The following is an 8,764-nucleotide window of genomic DNA, read 5'->3' on the forward strand; positions in this document are numbered from 1 at the left end:
AACAGCAACTCAACTTCTCTGGAACGATATGTTGTGATCATTGTTGAAAAGTTTGTCATTATTAAACTTTATTTATGGCATTTAGTGTGACTTTTGGGTTTTGTGACTTTTAGTTTTTTGTAACCAATAGTGATTTTTGAGTTATAGGAGTTATGTGAGTTATGAGCATTTGATGACATTTATTGCTTTAAATCATTGGCATTCCTATGGTTATGTTTGTAAGCCTATATAAAGGCATGCTTAGTTGAATGGAAAATATATCTCTCATTTTTCATATTTGTCCTCCATTTTTTTTTTTCTAACGTAGTGGTATTAGAGCTAGTAGAAAATATTGAGAGAAAAATGGCCAACGGTAGGATAGGTTCACTTCAACTACCAATACTTACCAAGCTTAACTATGACAATTGGAGCATCAAGATAACAGGGTTACTAGGAGCACAAGACATGCAGGAGTTCGTGGAGAACAGTTTCCAAGAGGCAGAAGCTAGAGCCGATCAAGCACAAAGAGATGCGTTAAAGGAGACAAGAAAGAAGGACAAGAAGGCCCTTTATATCTTGTATCAATCGGTGGACGAAGATATTTGAGACCATCGCCAATGCGGAGACGTCAAAGGCGGTATGGGACAAGCTCCAATCAACTCATAGAGGAGCCGATTGTGTGAAAAAGGTACGGTTGCAAATCTTGTGAGTTTGAATCTTTACAAATGAAGGAGATGGAGGTGATAGCGGAATATCACACAAAAGTAATGGCTGTCGTCAACCAATTGAGACGAAATGGTGAAGAAATCACCGATGTTCGTGTCATGGAGAAGGTTCTACGAAGTCTAAATAAAAAGTTCGAGATTATCGCCACAACGATTGAGGAGACACAGGATCTTGAGAACATGACAATTGAACAATTTATAGGCTCGTTACAAGCCTATGAGGAGAAAAAGAAAAGGAGGATGGAGCAAATAGAGACCGTTGAACAACTTCTCCAATTCAAAATCAAGGAGGAGAATAGTCATGGACGTGGAAGAAGTCGTGGTGGTTGAGGCCATGGTGGAAGAGGTGAAGCCAACACCGATATTTCTCAAAACTCGTCTGAATCCATAAGAGGAAGAGGAGGTCGAGGTCGTGGAAGACGTGGTGGAAGGTTCGGGAGAGATAAATCTCAGGTAAAATGTTATAATTGTAACAAATATGGACATTATGCGAATGAGTGTTACTCATCTCAAACAGAGTCGATTGATTGAAAGCATCAGGACCGATCAATTGCTAGCACATCAAAAGCCCATCAAGGGCAATCCAATTATGCAGAGGAGAATGGAATCTTATTTATGGTTTCAAGGGGAGAAGAAGAGAGTCAAGATAGTATGTGATATCTGACACAGGAGCCTTAAATCACATGTGTGGAAAATGCGAGATGTTTGTGGAGTTGAACGAGATGGAGAAAGGTAATATTGCCTTTGGAGATAAATTTTTGGCCGCCATCAAAGGAATAGGTAGAATTCTCATTCGGTTAAAAAATGGAGAAAATCAATATATCACAAATGTTTATTACATTCCCAATGTAAAAATTAATATATTGAGTGTAGGACAATTGTTAGAGAAAGGTTTTGAAGTTCAAATGAAAAACAATTGTTTGTATTTGAGGGATAATCATGAGAGACTTATTGCTAAAGTCTCTATGACCAAAAACTGAATGTTTCCTTTGAATATATGTAATGATGTTCCAAAATGCTTGAAGACGTGTTATGAAGATCTCTCTTGGCTATGACATCTATGGTTCGGGCACCTCAATTCTGGAAGTCTAGAAGATTTGTCGAAGAAAAAGATGGTGCGAGGTTTACCACGCATTCACAAGCCAAACCAAGTGTGTGAAGGGTGTTTGCTTGGTGTCACAATCGCTCTTTCGGGAGCTTCTCTTAGAGATTGTGCAACACTTGTTCCCGCTCACGAACAAGTCAGCCAATTCGAATACGGACTGCCAGTGGTACACCGAGTGCCTCTCGTAACCTCCACCCCCGTTTTAGGGAAAATGATTTTAGAAAACAGGTTTGGAGAAAAGGTTTTCGTAAGTAGTTTTTGTGAGTGTGAATAAAGAAAGAAAGATTGTAGTAGGCTAGAAAGCAATAAGCAACAACAACAGCTTTATAGAGTACTACTTCGGGTATGGGGAAGTGATGATTAGTCTTATCCCCATATAGTGCATTCTGAACAAAAAGCCAACTGGCACCTTTGCATATGCAAAAGGGCGAGTGGTCACTTACAATGAAAATGTAAAGAAAGTAAGCTAACTAAGCTAATACAATACATGATATGAAAGTATGCTAGAAGGGGGTTGGATCAGACATGCGACCATGGGCAACAGGCCTTGGACAAGCATGACCGTGACATTCTCCCCCACTTAATTGGTTGACGTCCCCGTCAACCAACCTTGTTCAAAATCTGCGATGGCTGGAGCTGCATTCTTCAAATCTTCGGCCCGCTCCCAACTGATCTCTTCGTCAGGGAGATCCTTCCATTTCACTAAGAACTCTGTCAGTTCTCGTCTGGATCTTCCAATACGGCGCGTACGTTTATTCAGGATTCGTGCAACTTTTTTCTCAGCAGAACTCTTCAACGTGACCGGTGGACGCCTTAGCATATTTCGTTGTTCATCCTCGAGATCGAGATGATAGGGCTTCATGATACTCACATGGATGAACGGATGAATCTTCATCCATGAGGGTAACTGAACCTTATATGAGGTTCTCTCGACCTTCTTAATTACCTCCATTGGACCTTCATATTTCCTTACTAGCTGTTGGTCTCTCTGGCCTCAGAAACGAAACTGTTCCGATCATAGCTTGATTAGGACATTGTCCCCAGCTTGAAACTTGAGGGCCCTCCGCTTCTTATCAGCCCACTTCTTTATCCTTCTTGACGCTCTTTCCAGGTATGCGTGAGCTATCTCAGAGGTTTTACTCCACTATTTAGTGAAGTTATGTGCCTGAGGACTTTTGCCTACATAAGGGTGGTCCACCAAGTGTGGCTGTCTACCGCACACCACTTCGAAGGGCGTTTTTCCGGTCGCAGAACTCTGCTGGCTATTGAAGCTGAACTGAGCCACATCTAACAACTGGACCCAGTTCTTCTGCCTAGCGTCAATAAAGTGACGCAGGTATTCCTCGAGCATACTGTTAAAGCGTTCCGTCTGGCCGTCAGTTTGGGGATGATAGCTAGAGGAGATATTCAGTGTTGACCCCAATATTTTGAACAATTCTGTCCAAAATGTCCCAGTGAATCTTCCGTTCCGATCACTAACAATGCTCACAGGGACGTCCTATAATTTTACGATGTGTTTGAAAAATAGCTGGGCAGTCATCATGGCTGTGCACATCTTTGGCGTTGGGATGAAAGTGGCATATTTTGAGAACTGGTCGATGATAACAAGGATCGATTCGAACTCTTCCACCTTGGGTAAATGGGTGATGAAGTCGAGAGACACGCTCTCCCATGGTCTAGAAGGCACAGGTAGGGGTTCCAGCAGACCCGCTAAGTTCGCCCTTTCGACCTTGTCTTGTTGGCAGACAAGGCAAGTCTTGGTAAATTTCATGACATCATCTCGAAGGCTTGGCCAGTAGTAGCCTTGTTTTAGGAGGGCATAAGTCCTCTGCCTCTCGAAGGCTTGGCCAGTAGTAGCCTTGTTTCAGGAGGGCATAAGTCCTCTGCCAACCATTATGTCCTGCCTACGGTGTGTCGTGACATTCCTTCATCAACGACCTTCGTAATTCCCCGGATCTGGGGATGTAGAGGCGATTGTCCTCTATGTATAGTAGATCGTCTTCCACCCAAAACTGGCGTGTCTTCCCCTTTTTGGCCAACTGTATGATGGCATGCACCGCTGTGTCGTTTGTCAAGTGAGTTTTGACAGTTTCTCGTACTATTGGCAAATGGAGTTGTTGTCGGTCTTGACCACGAACTTGGCCCCCCAAGAGATACTGTCTCCAGACCCTCAAGCAGTGAACTACTGCTAACATCTCTTTTTCGGAGGCAGCATACCTCCGTTCGGCATCATTTAGTTTCCTACTCTCATACATGATGGGGTGTCCGTCTTGGAGGAGGACACCGCCCAACGCGAAGTCAGAAGCATCAGTCTCGACTTCAAATGGCTTGGTCATGTCGGCAATTTCGAGGACCGGCCCCTCAATCATCACTTTCTTCAAGCCCTCAAAGGTGACTTGACATTCAGAAGTCCAGCTCCGTTGGCTATTTCTTCAGTAGTTCGGTTAATGGCCCTGATCTTCTTTAGAATCCGTCTACGAACTGCCTATAATAGTTGCCTAGTCTGAGGAAGGACCGTAGTTCGGTCACGGATGATGGGTACCTTCATTCTCTGATTTGTGCCACCTTGCCCTCTTCCATACCAATCCGACCACACTCAATCACGTGTCCGAGGAATTTATGCGCTCTTGGGAAAAGGAGCACTTTTCCCTTTTTACATACAACTGATTTTTCCTCAGTTTTTCGAAGACTAGTTGAAGGTGATGTCGATGGTCTCCCAGCGAGGCACTATAGACCACAATGTCATCAAGATACACTACGACGAATTTGTCGAGGTATTCATGAAACACTTGGTTCATTAAGGTACAAAAAGTTGTTGAAGCATTGGTGAGGCCAAAGGCATCACGAGGAATCGAAGGCTTCATATCTCGTGACACAAGTCGTCTTAGGTTTGTCTCCTTCAGCAATTCGGACCGATATATCCCAACCGCAGGTCCAGCTTCGAGAAATACTTAGCGCCGTGAAGCCGATCAAATAAGTCAGTAATGATAGGAAGGGGATATTTGTTACGAACTGTGAGTTTGTTCAAGGCCTGATAGTCGATGCATAATCGAGAGCTCCCTATCCTTCTTCTTCTGAAACAGTACTGGGGCTCTATAAGGGACTTTGCCGGTCTGATAAATCAAATCACGCATCTTAATAATTCATCTAACTGTTTTCGGAGTTCGGCCAATTCTGGCAGGGCCATCCGATACATTCTTGGCGGGTGGCTTTGCCCCTGGTAACTACTCGATCTCATGGTCATCCCCTTCGTGGGGGTAAGGACTTGGGCAAGCTTTTAGGCATGACATCTCAATACTCTTCCAAGACAAATAGAACGTCTCAGGGGATCTCCTCTTCTGTGGATTCAGCTGATTCTATCGGGATGGCCATGAACGTGGGTTCGTCGTAGGCCAGGCCCTCTCTTCAATTGGAGGGCTGAGATCATTCTCACCCCATTGCTGCTTGATACTGGCTTGAACTACGGTGGGTGTGGATCCGGTAATGACTAGACATTTGACAAGGGGCATTGTTATAAATTTATGTTCAAATAGGAACTCCATCCCCAATACCACATCAAAACATCCATCTTGACAATCACGAAGTCAACGAGGCCCTTCTAGTCTCCTAACTTCACCGTAGTTCTCTTCGCTATCCCCGTAATCGGTAGGGCTGCATAATTCATAGCTTTCATCTTCCCTGCATCTCTTTCCCAAGTCAAGTTCAGGCGGCGGACTTCCGTTTCAGTCATGAAGTTATGGGTGGCCCAGAGTCGACCATAGTGCTCTTGGTCGATCTTTGGTTGACTCAAGCGTCCACATACACGAGTCCTCTCTCTATGGCTCTGTCACCTTCTCCATTCTCTTCTGGAGTGTAAATAGATTATGCCCCCCATCCTGGGATTCTCAATTTCTGCAGCTGGCTCGATTATTGTCTCCCCCAGTTCAGCCTTGTCTTCTGAGCTAGAGGCTAATGTGGCTTGAAAAGCATTGAACGCGGTCCGATTTGGACATTCACCCGCCCTGTGTGGCCCTCTACATATGAAACAAGACAGGGGGCGATTGTAATTGTTATGCTGTTGTGGCAGCCCCCACCAGTTGTTTCCTGATCTCGGTTCGGATGGTTTACGGTCCCCTCCCTGTGTTCTTGTCTCTTCCTCCAGGTCTGGGAGGACTGGAACGACTGTTTCTGTTTCCCCCATTTGAGGAAGTTGACTGCTTCCTCACATCTTGTGAGTCAGTGCTAAGGTCGTATAGACGTTCAGCTACTGCATAGGCAGATGGGAGATCCTGTACTCTCTGTTCATATAATTTTGATTTCGCCCACGGTTTCAGCCCTTCGACAAAGCAAAAGACCTTGTCTTTCTCAGATATATCTCGTATGTCCAATATGAGTCCTGCAAACTGTTTTACGTAGTCCCTGATGTTACCTGTTTGCTTCAGCTCTCGAAGTTTTCGTCGAGCCAGGATCTTGATATTTTCAGGGAAGAATTGCGAGCGAAGTTCTTGTTTCAATCTATCCCAAGTATCAATTATGCATCGTTCTTCCTGTATGTCTGTAAATCGCGATCTTCACCATAGTTTTGCATCCTCAGCCAGATGCATCATTGCTAGTGTGACTTTCGACTCTTCAGTCACTGTGTTCATTGCCTTGAAGTATTGCTCAAGGTCGAAGATAAAGTTTTCCAGGGCTTTTGCTTCCCGCACCCCACAGAAGGGTTTCGGTTCTAGGATTTTTATTCTGCTTATTGCCATTGCTCCCCCAGATAGGGCTTGGTTCCTTACCGCTCGGATGGTGAGATTCACCCTTGCGCTCACATTCGCTATCTCGGCTCTGACGACATCAAGGGCCGACCGAAAGTCTTCAGACAAATCGGTTACCATCTGAAGTATTGCTTTTTGGGAGCCATCCAACTCTTCGACGCACTCCTCTATATGGGCAACAGAGCCCGATGAGCTATTGCCACGTTCAAAGCTGCCGGACCGTGCTATTTTGGTCTCAAGGGTCTCTACCCTCATCATCAATTCTCTGACGGGTAATTCGTCTAGGCGGCCCATTACCGCATCAATTCCATCGGCTTTCTCAGCAACTTCTTGTAGCCGAGTCTCTAGGAAACAGATACTATATGGGACCTCTCTCAGGTAGAGCATTTGCTCTTCCATCTCTACCAACCTATCCACAAAAGACTTGTTCAGGTTCTTCGTCGCCGACATGATCACTGATCTTTCCCTCTATGAGCCGACTTGGCTCTGATACCAACTGTCACAATCGCTCTTTCGGAAGCTTCTCTTAGCGATTGTGCGGCACTTGTTCCCGCTCACGAACAAGTCAGCCAATTCGAATACGGACTGCCGGTGGCACACCGAGTGCCTCTTGCAACCTCCACCCTCGTTTTAGGGAAAATAGTTTTAGAAAATAGGTTTGGAGAAAAGGTTTTCATAAGCAGTTTTTGTGAGTGGGAATAAAGAAAGAAAGATTGTAGTAGGCTAGAAAGCAATAAGTAACAACAACAGCTTTATAGAGTACTACTCCGGGTATGGGGAAGTGATGATTAGTCTTATCCCCATATAGTGCATTCTGAACAAAAAGCCAACTGGCACCCTTGCATATGCAAAAGGGCGAGTGGTCACATACAATGAAAATGTAAAGAAAGCAAGCTAACTAAGCCAATACAATACATGATATGAAAGTATGCTAGAAGGGGGTTGGATCGGGCATGCATCCATGGACAATAGGCCCTAGACAAGCATGACCGTGACACTTGGCAAACATCATCGAAGTAGTTTTCCGAAGGAGTCTATGACAAGAGCAAAAAAGCCTTTAGAACTCATCCATGCTGATGTGTATGGAATGATCAAACCAAAGTCTCATGGTAAAAGTAAGTATTTCCTTCTCTTTATTGATGATTTTTCTAGAAAAACATAGGTGTACTTTTTGAAGGATAAATTAGAAGTATTTGAAATCTTCAAGAGATTTAAGACACGTGTGGAGAATGAAAGAAACCTTACAATCAAGGCCATGAGAACTGATCGAGGTGGTGAATTTACATCAAATAAGTTCAAACAATTTTGTGATGAAAAAGGCATCCGACGTCTGTTAACAGTCCCAAGGACACCGCAACAAAATGGCGTGGTGGAAAGGAAGAATCGGACAATCTTGAACATGGCAAGAAGCATGCTAAAGACAAAGAAGATGCCAAGGGAATTGGGCGGAGGCCGTAGCTTGTGCAGTTTATTTGACAAATCGAGCACCAACCAAAAGTGTGCTTGACAAGACGTCTCAAAAAGCATGGAATGGAAGAAAGCCTAGGATTGATCACTTCAAGGTGTTTGGGAATATTGCATATGCTCATGTGTCGGAAGAAAAAAGGACCAAGCTCAATGATCGAAGCGAGAAACTCATCTTCATCGGCAATGATGCAAGTTCAAAGAGTTATCGTCTTTAAAATCCTTTGAATGAGAAGGTAATGATTAGTCGTGATGTTGTTTTTGACGAGGAAGCCTCTTGGGATTAGAATATACAAGAGGAGGAGTATGATTTCCTTCTATATTTTGAAAAAGACGATGAAAATGAGCCAACCAGGGATGAAATGGGTGAAGGTTTGCCCATTCCAGTGCCACCTCATTCGATTGATCGATCATCATCTAAAGGTTCATCCAACGATTCAGAGAATGAAATTGGCCCAAGAGGAACTTAAAGTCTACAGGAACTTAATGAGGTAAATGAAAATCAAAATGACATAATTCTCTATTGTCTTTTTTATGATTGTGAGCCTATTAGTTTCCAAGAAGCCATTGCAAGCAAAAATAGAAGGATGCAATGGATGAAGAAATTCGAGCAATAGAGAAAAAATGAAAGGATCCAATGGATGAGAATTTCGAGCAATAGAGAAAAAATGAAAGGATGCAATGGATGAAGAAATTCGAGCAATAGAAAAAAATGACACATGGGAGTTGACCAAGCTTCCAAAAGGGCA

This window comes from Benincasa hispida, chromosome 9 (genome assembly GCF_009727055.1).
Source record: "Benincasa hispida cultivar B227 chromosome 9, ASM972705v1, whole genome shotgun sequence".
Taxonomy (NCBI): Eukaryota; Viridiplantae; Streptophyta; class Magnoliopsida; order Cucurbitales; family Cucurbitaceae; genus Benincasa; species Benincasa hispida.